The 20,746-nt window shown below is 43.0% G+C and overlaps 1 protein-coding gene across 2 annotated transcripts in view; it reads left to right on the top strand.

Moving 5' to 3' along the window:
* st3gal2 (ST3 beta-galactoside alpha-2,3-sialyltransferase 2) overlaps window positions 1-20,746 on the top strand; it is a 352,750-nt gene that overhangs the window by 89,675 nt on the left and 242,329 nt on the right. The window contains exon 1 of one of the 2 annotated variants that reach the window (XM_060838281.1): window positions 3,314-3,395. The exons of the other annotated variant lie outside the window; for it this stretch is intronic. The gene's annotated coding sequence lies outside the window, so the exon portion shown is untranslated. Of the gene's footprint in view, window positions 1-3,313; window positions 3,396-20,746 lie in introns of those variants that run through there. 2 annotated transcript variants of the gene reach the window in all.

Below are 20,746 nucleotides of genomic sequence, written 5' to 3' on the forward strand. Positions count from 1 at the left end.
AAAGCCACACAGACACGGGGAGAATGTGCAACTCCACACAGACAATCACCCGAGGCTGGAATCGAACCCAGGTCCCTGGCGCTGTGAGGCCGCAGTGCTAACCACTGAGTTAACCTGCTGCCCAATTATGGCTGATCTCATTTCAACTCCACTTTCCTGCTCACTGTTCATTGCCCTTTAGCCTTAGAATCCCTACAGTGTGGAAAGAGGCCATCCAGCCCCTTCTAAAGAGCATCCCACCCAGACCCACCTCCTTCTTTATCCCTGTAGCCTTGCGTTTCCCATGACTAATCCACCTAGCCTGCACATCTTTGGGTTGTGGAAGGAAAATGGAGAATCCAGACACCCAGAATGTGCAAACTCCACGAAAGTTGCCTGAGGAATTGAACCCTGGCACTGTGAAGCCATATAGCTATCCACTGAGCCACCGTGCCACCTGGTAATAATTTACATTATCTGTCTGTCTCAATAAATTTACTCAATATCGTAGTGAATTCCAGATTTACTAACAATAGATTTTAGATTAGATTACTTACAGTGTGGAAACAGACCCTTCGGCCCAACAAGTCCACACCAACCCGCCGAAGCGCAACCCACCCATATCCCTACATTTACCCCTTACCTAACACTACGGGCAATTTAGCATGGCCAATTCACCTGGCTCGCACATCTTTGGACTGTGGGAGGAAACCGGAGCACCCGGAGGAAACTCACGCAGACACTGGGAGAATGTGCAAACTCCACACAGTCAGTCGCCTGAGGCGTGAATTGAACCCGGGTCTCTGGCGCTGTGAGGCAGCAGTGCTAACCACTGTGCCACTGTGCCGCCCACTAACCTTTGAGAGAAGTAATTTCTCCTCATCCTTGTTTTAAATTTGATGTGGAGATCAGTATTGGACTCAGGTGGACAAGGTCAGAGGTTACACGACACCAGATTACAGACCAACAGCTCTATTTGAATTCACAAGGTTTTGAAGTGCTGCTTCTTCATCAGGTGACTTCGTTCCAAAATCTTGTGATTTCAAATAAACCTGTTGGACTATAACCTGGTGTCATGTGCCTTCTGACCCTGTTTTAAGCTTGTCATACACAGAAAATTTTATTCTCAAATACTTTTGGCTCAAGGTATTCAGACCAATAGCAGTATTTGCATTGTTGAACTGGCAGCATGTACCCAAGACCCAAACTGGAAGCCTTCAGGTTTTATGGCTTAATGTACCACCATATATGTTGACTGAATAGTCCACCAAGAACTCTCATTCTAGATTGCCCTTTATGCAAAAACATCCTTTCTACAGTGACTCTGTTAATCCCTTTTGACATCATATATACCTCAGATAGTTCTGCATATGATTCTAAGTGAAATACAGATGATAAATCTGGAGCACTGTGGCTAATTTAAAATAAGCATTACGAGACTGGTTACATTTTTGAACCATCCCCAAATGCCTATTCTTCAATATCAAGTTCACATGGACAAAGACAAACTATGCAATGAGAACCTCACCTGCAAATTCTCCATCAAACTGGACTCCATCCTGACTTAGAGCTATATCGCCATTCCTTCACTGCTGCTGGGTGAAATTCCTGAAGTTTAAAATCTCCCTCCCAAATAACACTGAGTGTAACCACATTCTAAGGGCCAGTCAGTGTTGACCAATAAGTGATGGATATGCAGGTACAGTTACAAGGTTTACATTTGGATAATTAAATAAGTAGGAAATGTTTGGAGGGAAATGGGCCAATTGCAGACAGGAGGGACTAGTTTAGTTTGAGAACATAGTCAGCATAGTCTTGGTTGGACTGAGGGTCAGTTTCCATTCTGTATGACTCAAGTGTTGGTCTAGCCAGTGATGCTGCCGTTCCGAGGGTGAATTTAAAAACAATCCTTCTCTTGCGTTACAGGCTCCGAGAAAATAAATAGCAACTATAATATCCGGTTAAAACTCATACCAAAACTTAATGCTATAGAGGTGAAGCCTATAGTTCAATAAATGCAGTCAGTTCTTTTTTAAACAGTGTAGAAATTTGAGAAAAATATTTCATTTAAATGTCTTTCGGAGTTCTTAAATCATTTTCACTTTTAACAGTTTGTAAAAAGTCTCAAACAAAACAAAAATGTTAAGCCTTTTTTAAAATTGTGTCCGATCTCTTGAACAACAGGTAAAACAGGTTTCGCATTGTTCTCTAATTTATGTCTCATACATTTTATCCAAATATTATTGGAAAATGCCAAGTGTGGGTGGAACTTAAATGTTTAGAAATAATTTGAGCCAAAGGCACTAGTTTGCAAAGTGAACCTTCAGTGTCTGATAGAACCTTCTTCCAACAGTTTAGTTTTGTAAAGTAAAATACTTCAAAGCTTAAACTACTCAACACGTGAGGTAACATCTTTAGAAAGAGATTAAAGAGGCATTAAATTAACTCTTGGATTTTTCCGCCTCACATTTCTTGTTTTCCCACCTGATAAAGTGTTGAATAAAGTAAAAACCCTGTTGAGTGAGTGATAGCAAACAGCCGAATATAAACAAAAAAAAACAGCCAAAAGCTGAGGGCCATTGAGAAAAGTGGCAAAAAAAACGAAGTTTGAAAAGGCGACCGACAAAGGCAAGACTGAAGGGAGGAATAGAAATTATGGCTTTAATTATTCTTGTTTCTTCCATTAATAAAACTTGCTAATGAAGGAACTCAGCCCAAAGTAAAGGGGACTGCACACCTCAATATTGGCAGAATTGTTTCATAAATTTTGTAGGAGTGGGAGAGGAGAGAATGGGTAGAGCAAGGTTCATTTCAATTCACCACAGTTTCAAAAAGAACCAGTGATGTTGAATTATTCAGAATAATGCCCTTTAATTCTGTTGCACAGTTTCTATATTCAGACCAATCCTGTAATGGATTCCAGCTGTACCCTGTTTCCTTGCCTGTTTAAGTCCAGTTGTACATGGGGTTTCTTCTGGACCAGGCACTGCTGGAATTTTCTATCGAGAAAACATATTTTTGGGAATGCTTGTTTGCTGTCCTATCACAGTCAGTCAGAGGTGAAATTTTCAGTCTGTAGGTTTGCATCCATTTCTGTTAAAACGGAATTCTTTATTAAATCCAAAAGGAAGGACTCTCGTCTTCTGACCCAGGCAGAGATGAGAAAATAACCCCCCGTTCCAGCTAACATCTGATGCTGAGATAGCTGACTCCAACCAGCCAGTGTTGTCGTGGTGAGCTCAAGCCAATTGCAGTGCTCTTGAGAAAGGGGAGGGAGAAAGTTTAACAGTTTTGCTGCTTCTGACTGAAGACCAACAAGTTCGGCTGGAAAATGTGTGACAGCAACTTGGCTGCTGCCTGCTGCGGTTTGCCAGTCCTCATTGTCAGGGATATATGATGACTGGCGATCTGGTGAGGTAAGGAAATCTGAATATTAATAGAATATAAGCCAGTCGTGGATGGATGCAGAGAAGGCCTAAATTTTGCAAACCTTAATACAAAAACAGTAAAGAAAATACATGATGATTAAATACCCCTATCATCCAGAGGAATACTTAGGATTCTGACTGATTGTGTAAGAACTGCCTCAGCAATGTAGGACATTCCTCATATACAGGTCAGGGAAAGGCTGGAGTGTGAAGGAGATTAGAGATCAAAGCTGTCATGGAATAAAAGGCAAAACAAGTTGTAATAGTTGTTGAGAAAGAATGAAACATAAATCCAGACTTAGTTAATGCAGAATAACTGAAAGCAAAAAACATGATAAACGTGATGCAGACACATGGGGGCTGAAGCGAACTATATCAAAACAGAGGACAGAGTTTATGGTATGAAATTGTTGAATTCCATGTTTTGTCCAGAGGTTGGAAAGTGTCTGAATAGAAAGTGACATGCTGGTACCTCCAGTTTACGCTGAGCTTCACTGGAACACTGCAGAGACCTAGGATAGAAGTGTGAGCCTGAGAGCAAGATGGTGGCAAGGGATTAGAAGGTCAAAGAATAATAAGGTCCGTTACCTCAAAACAGTTTTGATAACAGTTGTGACCACAGAACTGCTGAAGGGTCTCTGGAGCGGAAACATTGATTCTACGTTCTCTCCCTAGATGCTGCCAGACCTGTTGGATTCCTCCAGCAATATCTGTCTTTGTTTCAGATTTTTAGCATTCTCAATAGTTTGTTTTATTTTGTGTCAAGGTGAATTGTACAAATGTTGTGCTTTGAAAAACTAAATTGTCCACTTCCTTCATACATTTAAGGGGCATATGACATGCGTGTCACATGCTCAGTAAATCGTTTTGATAATTACTTGTTCTGGAGAGTAACGCAATTTAGTGCAAAATCTAGGCTGCCAATTGAAGGAGAGGTGATGGCCTATTAGTAGTGTTGCTGGACTGTTAATCCAGAGACCCAGGTAATGTTCTGGGGACCCGGGTTCTGATCCCGCCATGGCAGATAGTAGAATTTGAATTCCATAAAAGTCGTCTGGAATTAGGATCTAAGGATGACCATGGATCCATTGCCGATTGTCTGGAAAAACCCAACTGATTCACTAATGTCCTTTAAGGCAATAAACTGTCATCCTTATCTGTCTAGCCTACATGTGACTCCAGACCAAAGCAATGTAGTTGACTCTTAAATGCCCTCTGCGATGGGCAATAAATACTGGTCCAGCCAGTGATGTCCTCATCCTGTGAATGAATTTAAAAACACATTCACTGTGCTAATGAGGCAGTGTTGTTTGGTCAGAAGTTGTGGGACGATGGTAATGATATGGTTGCCACCTCTAGTTTATGTATTTCCTCAAGTTATATCATATAACCTCCAATCATTCCACCCTAACACTCTGCCATTGATTGCCTGACTCATATCTTCCTTACACCAACTGGAAGATGAATGGACTGTGAGGGGGAATTGTTACATGCCTGTAGGGGTGGGGTTGGAGGTGGAAGTGGGGGAGTAGGGAAATTAGGAAAATTCCTGGTTGACTGGCATCACAACATATTCCCATCACCACCTGTTTTTTGCAGAGAGAAGTATGTTGTGCTGTTGGTCACCTATGGTAGGAATCTAATGAACTGGTTAAAGAGTGGGATGTCCCCAGTGAAATTCTTCTTTGCTATCAGCAGAACAGTCTCACTTTTTATGGTCTTCTCAGAAGGCAGGAGTCTGGTACTAGGGAGTACTCCCTTGAAACTGACAAACCTTGAATGAAGGCTTTGCAGAATTGCACTGAACAGCTACAGAGAGGGTAGTGTTGTACAGGAGTGACTCTGTCAGAGAGTACTGTTACTGCTTAGCAGGCGAAGGAAATGCCCAACCCTTCACCTGCCCTGGTTGCATTTCTCTGCTGCTAGTGTTTGCAGTGACCGAGAAGCAGGTTATGCAGTTGTACTGTCCTCGTCAGCAGAGGGTCTACAACATGGGGCTTCACACTGCAACATATTCCAGCTGCAACTAAAGCAGCAGTCACATGTTATTCTATAAGACAGAGAGAATGGTCACCAAAGAGGCCAGAAGCTTGAAAGTAAGGTCTAAAAGCAATAATGAGTTTCCCAACATATTCACGTAGCTTGCTGATGACATTCAGACTTTCACAGTGAAGCTGGCACAGTGGCACTGCAATAAGCTGCCTGTTGCTGGATGCTTAACAACCCTCGTTCCCTCTCTCTCAATCCTGTCACTTTCACCTTGTGATCGCTTCATCCACAAGGAAGTAAAATAAATGGGAGGAGTTTCAGGAGTGTGTTGTGCACGGAGGAGTGAAGGACACTTGAGTATGCTGACTGTGATGCAAGAGTGCAGGAGGGCACTAACCTGCGGATGGGTGTGGCTGTGGGCAGCTCAGGGTGCCAGCAAGGAGAGAGGAATGGGTGGAGTTGCAGAGTCTCTCACCCCGAGAAACACTTTGCAGGAGACTGCTGGCCAGGTCACAGTCTGACAATGTTCCACCACTCGCTGGCCGTGCCCTCTGTAAGACCTGGGATCTTCACAATCTCTGGATTAGAGGGCTGTCATTGCTGCTGCACAGTTCCGTCCAGGACAACTTGATTGAAAACGATCTTCCTTCTGCCCTGGAGATTACTTTGCTGTCGTCTGTCAACTGAGGAAGAGCAAAACACCATCCAGCCTTCCCTTATTTCCTCACCATCCCTGTTTGTGCTACTGACTGATAAAATCCAACTCCTGCTGATCCCACACTGTGGTCCCTTTAGTTAATACTTGCTTCATCCACAAGGGCAGCACGGTGGCTCATTGGTTAGCATTTCTGCCTCACAGTGCCAGGGACCCGGGTTCAATTCCCGCCCTGGGCAATAGTCTGTGTGGAGTTTGCACATTCTCCCCGTGTCTGCGTGGGTTTCCTTTGGGTGCTCCGGTTTCCTCCCACAGTTCAAAGATGTGCAAGTTAGGTGTATTGGCCATGCTAAATTGCCCGTAGTGTTAGGTGTAGGGGAATGGGTCTGGTGGGTTGCTCTTCGGAGGGTCAGTGTGGACTTGTTGGGCCAAAGGGCGCAACTGCAGTTTCCACACTGCAGGGAATCTATATATTCATTTTACAGAGAGGAGCATTCAGATAAGGCAACATACATATTGACTGGGTAGCCGTTACAATCAGCAAGAGTCAATAGTAAAGGTTAAGCCATCTGCTGTTACGCAATGAATAACTAGCTTCACATAATGAATACTTTTCACCTTGTTAAACTGGCCTCGCATGCTGAGTGTTAAATGGCTCGACATAATGTATGCTTTTTCACCTTGTTAACCCATTACCCTTGCCTCCAGCACCCCATTGTTAACTGTAAGTTCTTACCTGATCTGAGTCATGCTCAGCTGAACCTCTTGGTTCACAAAACTCAAAACGTAACTCTCTCCATGCCTGCTTATACTTATACACATTCTCGGTTGTCGTCTGCACAAACAAACTTCGCTTTTATCAGAAACTGCCTTCATTTAGAGTCATAGAGTCATAAACATGTACAGAACTGAAACAGACCCTTTGGTCCAACTTGTCCATGCTGACCAGACATCCTAACTTAATCTAGTCCCATTTGCCAGCATCTGGCCCCTTCTAAAATCTTCCTATTCATATACTCATCCTGATGCCTTTTAAATGGTGCAATTGTACCAGCCTCCACCACTTCCTCTGCCAGCACACTCCATACACGCACCATCTTCTGCATGAAAAAGTTGCTCCTTAGGTCCCTTTTAAATCTTTGCCCCTCATTCTAAACCTATGCCCTCTAGTTCTGGACTTCCCACCCAAGAGAAAAGACCTTGGCTGTTTACCCTACCCATGCACCACGTGATTTTATAAACCTCTATAAGGCCACCCCTCACCTTCCGATACTGCAGGGAAAACAGCCCCAGCCTGTTCAGCCTCTCCCTATAGCTCAAACCCTCCAACCCTGGCAACATCCTTTTAAATCTTTTCTGAACCCTTTCAACATCCTTCCTATAGGAGGGAGACCAGAATTGCATGCAGTTTCCAAAAGTGACCTAACCAATGTCCTGTACAGCCGCAACATGACCTCCTAACTCCTATAGGAGAAATTGAGGGCTGGAGATCAGAGTTGAGAGTGTGGTGCTGGAAAAGCACAGCTCGTCAGGCAGCATCCAAGAAGCGGGAGAATCTATTGTTTCGGGCAGAAGCAATTCATCGGGAATGAGCATCCCTGATGAAGGGCTTATGCCTGAAACATTGATTCTGCTGCTACTTGGATGCTGCCTAGCCTACTGTGCTTTTCCAGCACCACATTCTCAATGCACAACTCCTATACTCAATGCACTGACCAATAAAAGCAAGCATTACAAATGCAGTTTTCACTACCCTATCTACCTGCGGTTCCACTTTCAAGGAACTACGAACCTGCACTCCGAGGTCTCTGTTCACCGACACTCCCTAGGACCTTGCCTTTAAGTGTATAAATCCTGCCTTGATTTGCCAATTTAAAATGCAACACTTCACATTTACCTAAATTAAACTCCACCTGCCACTCCTCAATCCACCACTTCTTTTTCTTTGATAGATTTAAAAATGGCAGTGTTGTCAGTGTGAAGCTTTCATGTTTTGTTCATCTAAATGACAGTGCAGGAGAGAGAGAAAGCCTGCACAGTTACTGCCTTTGTTGTTTGAATTCATGTATTGCTGGACATCAGACTGCATCTGGGAAAATTAACTAACAAACCATGAAATTCACACCTAATCTTGGAGGAACTGTTGGGCGATGTTCACAGTACAGAATCAGATAAATTCATTGTTGTTTTAAGTCTGTCCAAGAGAAAGGCTGCAGTAGTGGGTACAGTGAATTCTTTCTTGATTATGTTTTTGGAGATCAGTCTCTTGATTAAACTTAAAATATAAGCCATAGCTATTAATTTAACCTGGGGCAGTGTTTGTAGAGGAATAAGGCGGTGTTATTTTCTGGGTCTGTAGATTGTGAAGGAGCAAAAATGGCCTTTGCAGTGATATGTACCTCTTGTCAGATGTGGGAGTATAAACAGAGTTTAAGGGTTATTGTGGATTATATCTGCCATAAATGCTGTTGGATGTGAATCTTATCAGATCGAGTGGATCAGTTGAAGAGACGGATAGAAACGAGGAGAAATTTGCAACAGCAACAGTATGTGATGGATGGCAGTTATAGGAAGGGGAGAAAGTCTCAGATACAGTCACATAGATGGGTTAACTCCAGGAAGTGGAAGAGAGGTTGGCACCTAGGGCAGGAGTCTTTTGTGGATATACCCATTTTAAACAGGTATGCTGTTTTGGAAAATGGAGGGGGTGATGGATTCTCAGGGGAACGTAGCATGAACAGTCAAGTTTCTGGTATCGAGACTGGCTCTAATGCAACGAGGGGTACGTCGGCTTCCAAGAGTTCAATTGTGTTAGGGGATTCTGTAGTCGGAGGTATAGACAGACATTTCTGTGGCCAGCAGAGAAAAAGCAGAATGGTGTGTTGTTTCCCTGGTGCCAGGATCAAGGATGTCTCCGAGAGGGTGCAGAATGTTCTCATGGGGGAGAGGGGCCAGCAAGCGGTCATTGTCCATTGGAACCAATGATATAGGAAGGGAAAAGGTTGAGATTCTGAAGGGAGATTACAGAGAGTTAGGCAGAAATTTAAAAAGGAGGTCCTCAAGGGTAGTAATATCTGGATTACTCCCAGTGCTACGAGCTAGTGAGGGCAGGAATAGGAGGATAGAGCAGATGAATGCATAGCTGAGGAGCTGGTGTATGGGAGAAGGATTCACATTTTTGGATCGTTGGAATTTCTTTTGAGGTAGAAGTGACCTGTACAAAAAAGGATGGATTACACCTAAATTGGAAGGGGACTAATATACTTGCAGGGAAATTTGCTGAAACTGCTCGGGAGGATTTAAACTAGTAAGTTGGGTGGTGAGGTGGGACCCAGGGAGATAGTGAGGAAAGAGATCAATCTGAGACAGGTACAGTTGAGAACAGAAGTGAGCCAAACAGTCAGGGCAGGCAGGGACAAGGTAGGACTAATAAGTTAAACTGCATTTATTTCAATGCAAGGGGCCTAACAGGGAAGGCAGATGAACTCAGGGCATGGTTAGGAACATGGGACTGAGATATCATAGCAATTACGGAAACATGGCTCAGGGATGGGCAGGACTGGCAGCTTAATTTTCCAGGATGGTGGGCAGCACGGTGGCACAGTGGTTAGCACTGCTGCCTCACAGCGCCTGAGACCCGGGTTCAATTCCCGACTCAGGCGACTGACTGTGTGGAGTTTGCACGTTCTCCCCGTGTCTGCGTGGGTTTCCTCCGGGTGCTCCGGTTTCTTCCTACAGTCCAAAGATGTGCGGGTCAGGTGAATTGGCTATGCTAAATTGCCCGTAGTGTTAGGTAAGAGGTAAATGTAGGGGTATGGGTGGGTTGCGCTTCGGCGGGTCGGTGTGGACTTGTTGGGCCGAAGGGCCTGTTTCCACACTGTAAGTAATCTAATCTAATCTAATCTAAAAAAAAATGCTACAGGAAGAATAGAAAGGGAGGCAAGAGAGGAGGGGGAGTGGCATTTTGATAAGGGATAGCATTACAGCTGTGCTGAGGGAGGATATTCCCAGAAATATATCCAGGGAAGTTATTTGGGTGGAACTGAGAAATAAGAAAGGGATGACCACCTCATTGGGATTGTATTATAGACCCCCCCAGTAGTCTGAGGGAAATTGAGAAACAAACTTGAAATGAGATATCGGTTATCTGTAAGAATAATAGGGTAGTTATGGGAGGGGATTTTAGCTTTCCAAACATCAACTGGGACTGCCATAGTGTTAAAAGTTTAGATGGAGTGGAATTTCTTAAGTGTGTAAAATACAATTTTCTGATTTCAGTACGTGGATGTACCTACTAGAGAAAATGCAAAACTTGACCTACTCTTGGAAATAAGGCAGGACAGGTGACTGAGGTGTCAGTGGGGGAGCACTTTGGGGCTAGTGACCATAATTCCTATTTGTTTTAAAATAGTGATGGAAAAGGGATAGACCAAATCTAAAAGTTGAAGTTCTAAATTGGAGAAAGGCCAATTTTGATGGTATTAGGCAAGAACTTTCGAAAGCTGATTGGAGGCAGATATTCGCAAGTAAAGGGACGGCTGGAAAATGGGAAGCCTTCAGAAATGAGATAACAAGAATCCAGAGAAAGTATATTCCTGTCAGGGTGAAAGGGAAGGCTGGTAACTATAGGGAATGCTGGATGACTAAAGAAATTGAGGGTTTGGTTAAGAAAAAGAAGAAAGCATATGTCAGGTATAGACAGGATAGATCGAGTGAATCCTTAGAGGAGTATAAAGGCAGTAGGAGTATACTTAAGAGGGAAATCAGGAGGGCAAAACGGGGACATGAGATAGCTTTAGAAAATAGAATTAAGGAGAATCCAAAGGGGTATTACAAATATATTAAGGACAAAAGGATAACTAGGGAGAGAATAGGGCCCCTCAAAGATCAGCAAGGCAGCCTTTGTGTGAAGCCACAGAAAATGGTGGAAATACGAAATGAATATTTTGCATCAGTATTTACTGTGGAAAAGGATATGGAAGATATAGACTGTAGGGAAATAGATGGTGACATCTTGCATAATGTCCATATTACAAAGGAGGAAGTGCTGGATGTCTTGAAATGGTTAAAGGTGGATAAATCCCCAGGACCTGATCAGGTGTTCCCGAGAACTCTGTGGGAAGCGAGAGAAGTGATTGCTGGGCCTCTTGCTGAGATATTTGTATCACCGATAGTCACAGGTGAGGTGCCGGAAGACTGGAGGTTGGCTAATGTGGTGCCACTGTTTAAGAAGGGTGGAAAGGACAAGCCAGGTAACCATAGAGCAGTGAGCCTGATGTCAGTAGTGGGCAAGTTGTTGGAGGGAATCCTGATGGACAGGATGTACATGTGTTTGGAAAGGCAAGGACTGATTCCCCATGGCTTCGTGCATGGGCAATCATGTCTCACAAACTTGATTGAGTTTTTTGAAGAAGTAACAAAGAAGATTGATGAGGGCAGAGCAGTACATGTGATCTATATGGACTTCAGTAAGGCGTTCGACAAGGTTCCCCATGGGAGACTGATTAGCAAGGTTAGATCTCATGGAATACAGGGAGAACTAGCCATTTGGATACAGAACTGGCTCAAAGGTAGAAGACAGATGGTAGTGGTGGAGGGTTGATTTTCGGACAGGAGGCCTGTGACCAGTGGAGTGCCACAAGGATCAGTGCTGGGCCCTCTATGTTTTGTCGTTTACGTAAATGATTTGGATGCGAGCATAAGAGTACAGTTATTAAGATTGCAGATGACACCAAAATTGGAGGTGTAGTGGACAACGAAGAGAGTTACCTCAGATTACAACAGGATCTTGACCAGATGGGCCAATAGGCTGAGAAGTGGCAGATGGAGTTTAATTTAGATAAATGCGAGGTGCTGCATATTGGGAAAGCAAAACTTAGCAGGACTTATACACTTATACAAGGTCCTAGGGAGTGTTGCTGAACAAAGAGACCTTGAAGTGCAGATTCATAGCTCCTTGAAAGTGGAGTCGCAGGTAGATAGAATAGTGAAGAAGGCATTTGGTATGTTTTTCTTTATTTGTCAGAGTACTGAGTACAGGAGTTGGGAGGTCATGTTGCGGCTGTACAGGACATTGGTTAGGCCACTGTTGGAATATTGCGTGCAATTCTGGTCTCCTTTGTATCGGAAAGATCTTGTGAAACTTGAAAGGGATCAGAAAAAGTTAACAAGAGAGTTGCCAGGGTTGGAGGATCTGAGCTATAGAGAGAGGCTGAACAGGCTGAGGCTGTTTTCCCTGGAGTGTCGGAGGCTGAGTGGTGACCTTATAGAGGTTTACAAAATTATGAGGGGCATGGATAGGATAAATAGACAAAGTCTTTTCCCTGGAGTTGGGGAGTCCAGAACTAGAGGGCATAGGTTTAGGGTGAGAGCGGAAAGATATAAAAGAGACTTGAGGGGCAACTTTTTCACGCAGAGGATGGTACATGTATGGAATGAGCTCCCAGAGGATGTGCTGGAGGCTGGTACAATTGCAACATTTGAAAGGCATTTGGATGGGTATATGAATAGGAAGGGTTTGGAGGGATATGGGCCGGGTGCTGGCAGGCGGGACTAGATTGGGTTAGGATATCTGGTCAGCATGGACGGGTTGGACCGTAGGGTTTGTTTCCATGCTGTATCTCTCTATGACTCTATAAATGGTGAGAACCCACTCAGCTGTAAGTGCAATCAGCATTTGGTTCAGTTGTTCCAAATAGGTCTCCGTGCAGGTCGAAACACTGACCTTCAACCAGCCAATAAGGCTCAACCCTGAGTTACTGTGGCAGTGTCAGAGGTGTCGTGTTTCAGATGAGAAATGAAACCAAAGTCTGTCAAACTGTTCAAAATCCATGACCAAAGATCCTTGGACAGTGCCTTCCAAACCCACAACCGCTTCCATCCAGAAGGGCAAGAGCAGCAAAAACTTGGGGACACCACTAACTGCAAGTTCCCCTCCAAGTCATGTCTTGGAAATATGTCATTCTTCCTTCACTGTCGTTTGGTCAAAATCCTGGAATTCCCTCCCTTAGAGCAAGGTCTACATCTATAGTCCATGGACAGTAATGGTTCGAGAAGGCAGCTCACCATCAACTTCTCAATAGCAACTAAATGCTAGCTCAGCCAACGATGCCCATATCTCATAAAGTGAATTAAAAATATAAATCTATAGTTGTTAGTTTGCTCGCTGAGCTGGAAGGTTTGTTTTCAGACATTTGCTAGGTAACATCATCAGTGAGCCTCCGCTGAAGAGCTGGTATTATGTCCTGCTTTCTATTTGCATCTTGTTGTGTGTGTGTGTTTTGATGGAGTTTGAATGCCAGGCCTCTAGGAATTCCCGTGCATGTCTCTGTTTAGCCTGTCCCGGGATGGATGTGTTGTCGCAGTCGAAGTAGTGTCCTCCTTCGTCTGTACGTAAGGATACTAGTGATAGGTCATGTCTTTTGGTGGCTAGTTGGTGTTTGTGTATACTGGTGGCTAGTTTTCTGCCTGTCTGATCGATATAGTGTTTGTTACAGGCCTTGCATGGTATTTTGTAAATGACATTTGTTTTGCTGGTTGTTTGAAAAGGGTACTTTAGATTCATCAGCCACTGTTCAATTGTGTTGGTAGGTTTGTGGGCCACCATGATGCCTAGATGTCTCTCGTCATCATCTCTGAAAGTCTTTGTATGGTAAGGTGGCTAGAGTCTCTTCTTGGTTGGGTCTTTTGTGCAGGAATTGGCTGACTATGCTTATCGGGTAATCGTTGTTCCTGAATATGTCATGTAGGTGTTTCTCCTCAGTTCCTGGGTGCTGCAGTGTGTTGTGGCCCATTTAAGTAATGTCCTGATGCAGCTCCGTCAGTGGGTGTTGGGATAATTGCTTCTGTAGTTAAGTATCTGATCTGTATGCGTTGCTTTCCTGTAGACGCTGGTCTGAAGTTCTCCATTAACTGTTCATTCCACTGTAACATCTAGGAAGGGGAGTCTGTTGTTTAGTGAATTTTATGCCAGCAAGAATATTGTCGATGATGTTGTAGACTTCCTCTAATTTGTTCTGTTTTGTGATGACAAAGGTGTCATCCACATAGTGGACCCAAAGTTTGGGTTGGATAATGGGGAGGGCTATTCTTTTGAGTCTCTGCATTACTGTTTCTATTCAGAAGCCTAGTATTGGTGATCCCATGGGTGTTCCGTTGATTTGTTTGTCGGTCTTGTCATTGACGACAATGTCGTAACTTGCATTTTTTGTACCTTCAGCTTCACCAAATGGCTGAAAGTGTTTCATTGTTGCAAAATTAGCAATAACCAATGAAGAAAGAAAAATGAGGGAAGATACCAAAGGCATGGTCAATAACAGCCTGGAGCAAGTGTCTGAAAAAGGAGGGGCAAAGAAGGAAGAAGAGATGGGGGTTGAGGTTGAATATTCCAGAATGTACGGCTGCTTTATCTGAAGGTTCTAGAATGGGCAAGGTTTGTATAAGAGCTGAGTATAAAGAAGAATCGTGTCTGTCTGGCTGTGATGGAGCCAGAGAGAAGACCAGGACACAGCCACAGAATTTAGTTGGTTATTTCAAGAACTACTTACAGCAGTAAAGACTTGGAGCTGAGAAAGCCTTGGATGACCATTTCATCAGGAAGTAAGGAAGGAATCGAAAATGTGTGATGTGGCACAGATAGAATGTAGCAGCTTATTATTCTCTCAGGTGTAGAGTTTAAAGCTTTTAGTAGGGACCTAATAACAGGGTCACTCAAAAAAAAACACATGTTTAGGTAGAACCAACATTATTCATGGAAGGAAAATCATATTTGACAAATTGAAGTATTGTTGTGTGTCACCAGCAGATGGGGAGAAAGTGTGGACGCTGCACACTTGGATCTTCAGAAAGAATTTGGTAAATTGTCAAACAAGAACTTGTGACTTACGTTTGTAGAGTCAGAGTAATCTCACACAGAAACAGATCTTTCAGCCCAACCAGTCCATGCCAATCATGTTCCCAAACTAAACTAGTCCCACCTACCTGCGTTTGATCCATATCCCTCCAAACCTTTCCTATTCATGTACTTAACTAAATATTGTAACTGTACCTGCATCCGTCACTTTCTTTGGCATTTCATCCTACACTCAATCCACACTTTGTGTAAAAACAATTTGCCCCGTGTCCTTTTTTAAATCATCTTTGCCTCAACCTTAAAAATATGTTCTCTAGTTTTGAACTCCCTCAACTTAGGGAAAAGACTCTTATCATTCAACTTATCTATGCCCCTCATTATTTTATAAACCTCAATAAGTTCACCACTCAACCTCCTATGCTCCAGTCCAAAAACATGATAAAAAAATCCCAGACTCAGCAGTCTATTTTTATATCACAATCCCTCCATTCTTGGCAACAATCTCGTAAATCTTTTCGGAGCCCTCTCCAGTTGAATAATCTTCTGACCGCAGGGTGACCAGAACTGGACACTGTACTCTAGAAGAGGTCTCACCAATGTCAGTAAACTTGTAAATGGAGTAACAGCAAATTTGGCCACACGGTCATGAGCATATAAGGAGTTTAAGGGCGGAGTATGCAGCCTTGTGGAGTACCGGTGTTGAGGATTATGGTGGTGGAGGTGTTGTCACTTATCGTTTGGGTCAGGAAGTCCAAGATCTTGTTACAGAGGGTGGAGCAGAGTCCTAGGAATGAGACTTATGAGCCAAGATAAATGGGTGGGGGGTGGGGCTGGAGGGAAGGTAGCTGAAAGTTCAATAGTAGATGAAGGTGGGGGTAATAGTGATAAGTCAGAGAGGAGGGTGGAGTGGGTAGGTGGGAAAGAAGATGGACAGGTAGGACAGATCATGAGGGCGGTACTGAGTTGGAAGGTTGGATAAGATGGGGGTAGGGGAAGTGTGAAATCCACATTGATGCCATGTGGTTGGAGGATCCCAAGGCAGAAGATGAGGTGCTGTTCCTCCAAGTGATGGGTGGTTAGGGTTTGGCAATGGAGGAGCTCCAGGATCTGCACGTACTTGGCGGAGTGGGAGGGGGAGTTGAAGTCTTTGGCCACGGAGTGGTGGGGTTGGTTGGTGCGGGTGTTCCAGAGATGTTCATTGAAGCGTTCTGCAAGTAGATGTCTTGTCTCCCCAATGTAGAGGAGATCACATCTGGAGCAATGGATATAGTAAATGACGTGTGGAAGTGCAGGTAAAACTTTGAAGGAGGCGGAGCGCTCCTTTAACTTCTTTGGTATGCAGTCTTCTACACACTTAGTAATGAAGTCTGTGACACTAGTCACATACTCATTTAGGTTGGCCACTGAGTTCTTGGATATGGACCAGTCCGCTGACTCTGTGCATACACATAGGAGCTCATCTTGTTGGCTCAGACCAGCACTGTGCAACTTTCTGTACTGTTTCTGCTTGTAAGCTGGAAGGAGCCCAGTGTTATAATCTGATTTTCCACAATGTAGGCAGAGGGAAGAGCAGTAAATATCTTTGATGTACGTGTGTGGCGACAGTTAAGAATGTTTGGACATTTGGTGGCACAGGAGACAGCTGATGGTACTTTGGTAGCAAACTGTTGAGGTTGGCCCGTTTAAAATCACTGGCTATGACAAACAAGGCCTCAGGGTATTCCATCTCAAGTCTATTTGTGGTGTATACTGTGATTTGCTCACTATGGAAGACAGACTGACCAGTCTTTAATTACTTGGCCTGTCCCTCACATCATTTATGAATAGTGGTCCAATATTTGCAAATCTCCCATTCTCTGGCACCTCATCTGAGGTTTAGAAAATGGTCCGCACATCATTTTCCTCTCTGATTTCCTTTAACAATTGAGGATACAATTGTTCCAGCCCCAGTGATTATCCACCTTAAGGGAGGTCAGTCCCTCCAGTATTTCCCTTCTCATTCAGCTTATTGCATCTAATATTTCATGTTGCTCTTCTGGAACGAGGATGCATCATCCTTCTCCTTTTGTGAAGACCGAGACAAAATGCTCATTAAGAACCATGCCCACATCTTCTGCGTTCATAATCCATCCATTATTATGTAAATCTCTGATGGATCCTACCCTTTCCTTAGTTGTCCTTTTGCTCTTCACGTCCTGTTAAAACCTTTTTTAATTAGTAAAATTAAGGAAAATCCAGCATTTCTCATATCCCCTTTGATTTCCCAAGTTACTTCTTCACTTCATTTTCTATACTGCTGTAGGCTTCCTAAGGTATTCCTTCCTTATTCTATGTTTCTGCCTTATCTTACCCTGAGTAAACTGGAAAATTGTGAACTTATCCACTTTGGTAGAAAGGATTTAAAAAGAAACAAATGCAGATTGTGGCACATTAAAATGGCCCGACTTTTGACGCTAACCTGTAGTTTCAGACCTATATCCAGTCTGTAAATTGACAAACACATGTTCAAATCAATAGTTGCACTACGTGTTAGCCTCACTTATTCCGCTGAAAGATAATTGTTAGGTCACACTTGCCTTATACATTGACACAGAGGACTGAGGAGGTTTTTGAGGTCTCATGTGAGAATTTAAGACACTCCCACACAGAGCAGACTGAACATAAGAAATGTCCCCCTGCATCGACAGCCAATCGTGTTTTATAGATATTTTCCAATGACCCAATTCAGAGATGTTTTTACACAGCTCTGAAGCAGGAGAGACTTGAACACAGGTCTCCTTATACAGAGGTAGGAATACTGCCACTGAACCACAAATTCTCTCATTTTGCATGTTGCACAGAAATCAAGTCCCATTTTCAGATTAGATTCCCTACAGTATGAAAACAGGCCCTTCAGCCCAACAAGTCCACACCGACCCTCCGAAGAGTAGCCCACCCAGACCCATTCCCCTGGCATATATTTACCCCTGACTAATACACCTAACACTATAGGCAATTTAGCATGGCCAATTCACCTGACCTGCACATCTTTGGACTGTGGGAGGAAACCGGAGCACCTGGAGGAAACCCACACAGACACAGGGAGAATGTGCAAACTTCACACAGACAGTCGCCCAAGGCCGGAATCAAACCCATGTCCCTAGTGCTTATTGTTGAAATTTCAGAGGTTGACTTACCATATCTACTTCTGTAAAACTTGAGTTTTTGACACTAAATTTTATCCAAAAATTATCCAAAAAACCAAAGGGTTTTTATACGAATGAAATAGTTAAGGGGTTTTGAGGAAGAATGGTGTTCCATCTTTTTCTATTGTCTCACTATCAGTATTCTGTCATTTTCTTTTGCTATCTTTGAAGAAACCTCCACTGGCTGAGCAAGGCGAGTTAGACCACCAGCAATGTCACTGTTTTGTAAACTAACTTGAGCGATATTATCGCAGAGTTGCCAGTAAAAGACTGGCTCCTGTCAACCTGCCACCAACTGTAGTTAAAAATGAGCCAGAATGTATTTTTATTATAAAATTATTATTTATAAAATATTTATTTCTATGGAGACATACATAACACTATACAATAAATTCATCATTATCAAACTTGTCAAAAATCTAGGCTGCGCATACAAGTTCATACAATTTCATTCAACTTTTTTCACAGTGCGGGAAAGAATCCCACGTCGTAGTATAGCATGCCCTGAATGTATATTGAAATCCATAAAAATCATCCTCCTCTTCATCTTCTCAACCAAATAATTTCTCCTGATTTGCTTCATGATTGCATTATATTGTTCAACATCATCACATTGTCATCAGCTTTATTAGTCCGTCCCTACTGTCAAGTGCATTGGAAACCCCATATTTCTGGAGCGAATTGATGACAACGTCCTTTCGATTTTATCTCTGGCCCCTTTAACCTATTCAGGATTGCTGACGTTATTGTCATTAAGCTGCTTCCCACAATGAATGTCTTTCCTCCACTCAGTTTTCATTCCACCTTTTTTCTCCTGCTATCTTTGAAGGGCTCACTTAAAGAAACATTCACTGGCTGGGTGAAGGCTGGTTAGACTACCAGCAATGTCACTGTTTGGCAAACTAACTTCCATAATATTCTCAACAATGTGCATTTTAACTATGTCCCAGATGAGAAGGTTTTTTTTTTAAATTGCCCTGATCAGAAATGTCAAACTTTCCTCAGCATGTCTCCAAGCCAACTTCACCTACTCAATGTTTGTCATAAAAATGGATGACTAGTCCTTTTCAGAATTGTTCTCTTGCAAAAGCTTTTCTTTTGAATATCAGCATTGACCTAAATGTCATATCAAACGTCACAACAGGGCAATGTGATTCTACTCATTTCATGGCCAGTTGTTTTCACTAACAATAGTTTCTCTACAACCTTGCCACCATATGATATCTTGAAATTCATATTCCCAATACAGACTATCTGTATCCATTTTTCTATAGATGTTTGATTCTAAACTGCTTACATGTGATTAAACCTGTCATCACATCCTTCTAGGAAAGGATGCAAAATTTATAATCTGGAATTCTAACAAGGGTAAGTGATGGCCTAGTGGTATTATCACTGGACTGTTAATCCAGAGACCCAGGTAATGTTCCGGAGACCCAGGTTTGAATCCTGGAGTTTGAATTCAATAAAAGTCTAGAATTAAGAATCTAAGGATTACGTGAAACCATGCACCTTATTAGGAAAAACCCAACTGGTTCATTTATGTCCTTTAGGAAAGGAAACCTTACCTGGACTGGCCTATATGTGACTCCAGATCCACAGTAAAGTGATTGACTTTTAGCAATCTGAGTAATTAGGGCTGGGTAATGAATGCTGGCCCAGGCAGCAATGCCCTCATCAGGTAAATGAATAAAAAAAATCTTCAGTCACAGCACAAAATGATTTATCTTCGAAACCCGTTACGCCATGTAGGGCTGGCTTTGAAATCTATAATGCCTCATTTTCTTGTTTGATTCTGTATGAAGATTCTAACAGATCTGTGAGAAAATAACAGTCCACTCTAAAAACTTTCATTGACACACTTTGCAATTTAATTTTCTGACTGTGGCCACATGCTAGACTGCCCTCCGATTGCATATTCACTCTTGGACATCTGCCTAAGATGTGTAGAGAGCTACTTCTCGCTCTAACATTTTCCTCTGATATCTTGAATTATTTAGCTGCTACACAATTACTTTTCTGTTCTGTAATCTAAGCGATTTCGACCTTGAACAGTGCTGCATATCTAGCATTCCTTCTTGATACCAATTTAGTATGTGGGATGTCATGTGCCCTAACATATCATACTAAGGCAGCATGGTGGCACAGTGGTTAGCACTGCTGCCTCTCAGTGCCAAGAACCCGGGTTCAATTACAACCTCAGGCAACTGTCTGTGTGGAATTTGCACATTCTCCCCGTGTCTGAATTAGTTTCTTCTGGGTGCTCTGGTTTCTTCCTACAGGTAGGTAGATTAGGTGGATTGACTGTGCTAAATTGCCCGTCATGTCCAGGTGTGTGCAAGCTAGGTACATTAGCCATAAGAAATGCAGGGTTACAGGTGTAGAGGGTGGCTCTGAATGAGATGCTTTTTGGAGGGTTAGTGGACATAATGGGCCAATTGGCCTGCTTCCACACTGGAGAGATTCTATGATTCTATGTCAGGAATGCAGTGCACACCAGTAGTCTTGGCAATGCTTGATGTGCATGGACACAAAGTGCTGAAGAACTGATTTTGAATGAAACCAAATGCATGTTCACAACGTTATCTTTGAAAGGGTTGTAAGTGTGAGATCCAGAGGAGTTTCGGTATCTTTGCACATGAATCCTCAGAAGTCAGCC

Source organism: Hemiscyllium ocellatum, chromosome 17, assembly GCF_020745735.1.
Source record: "Hemiscyllium ocellatum isolate sHemOce1 chromosome 17, sHemOce1.pat.X.cur, whole genome shotgun sequence".
Classification (NCBI taxonomy): domain Eukaryota; kingdom Metazoa; phylum Chordata; class Chondrichthyes; order Orectolobiformes; family Hemiscylliidae; genus Hemiscyllium; species Hemiscyllium ocellatum.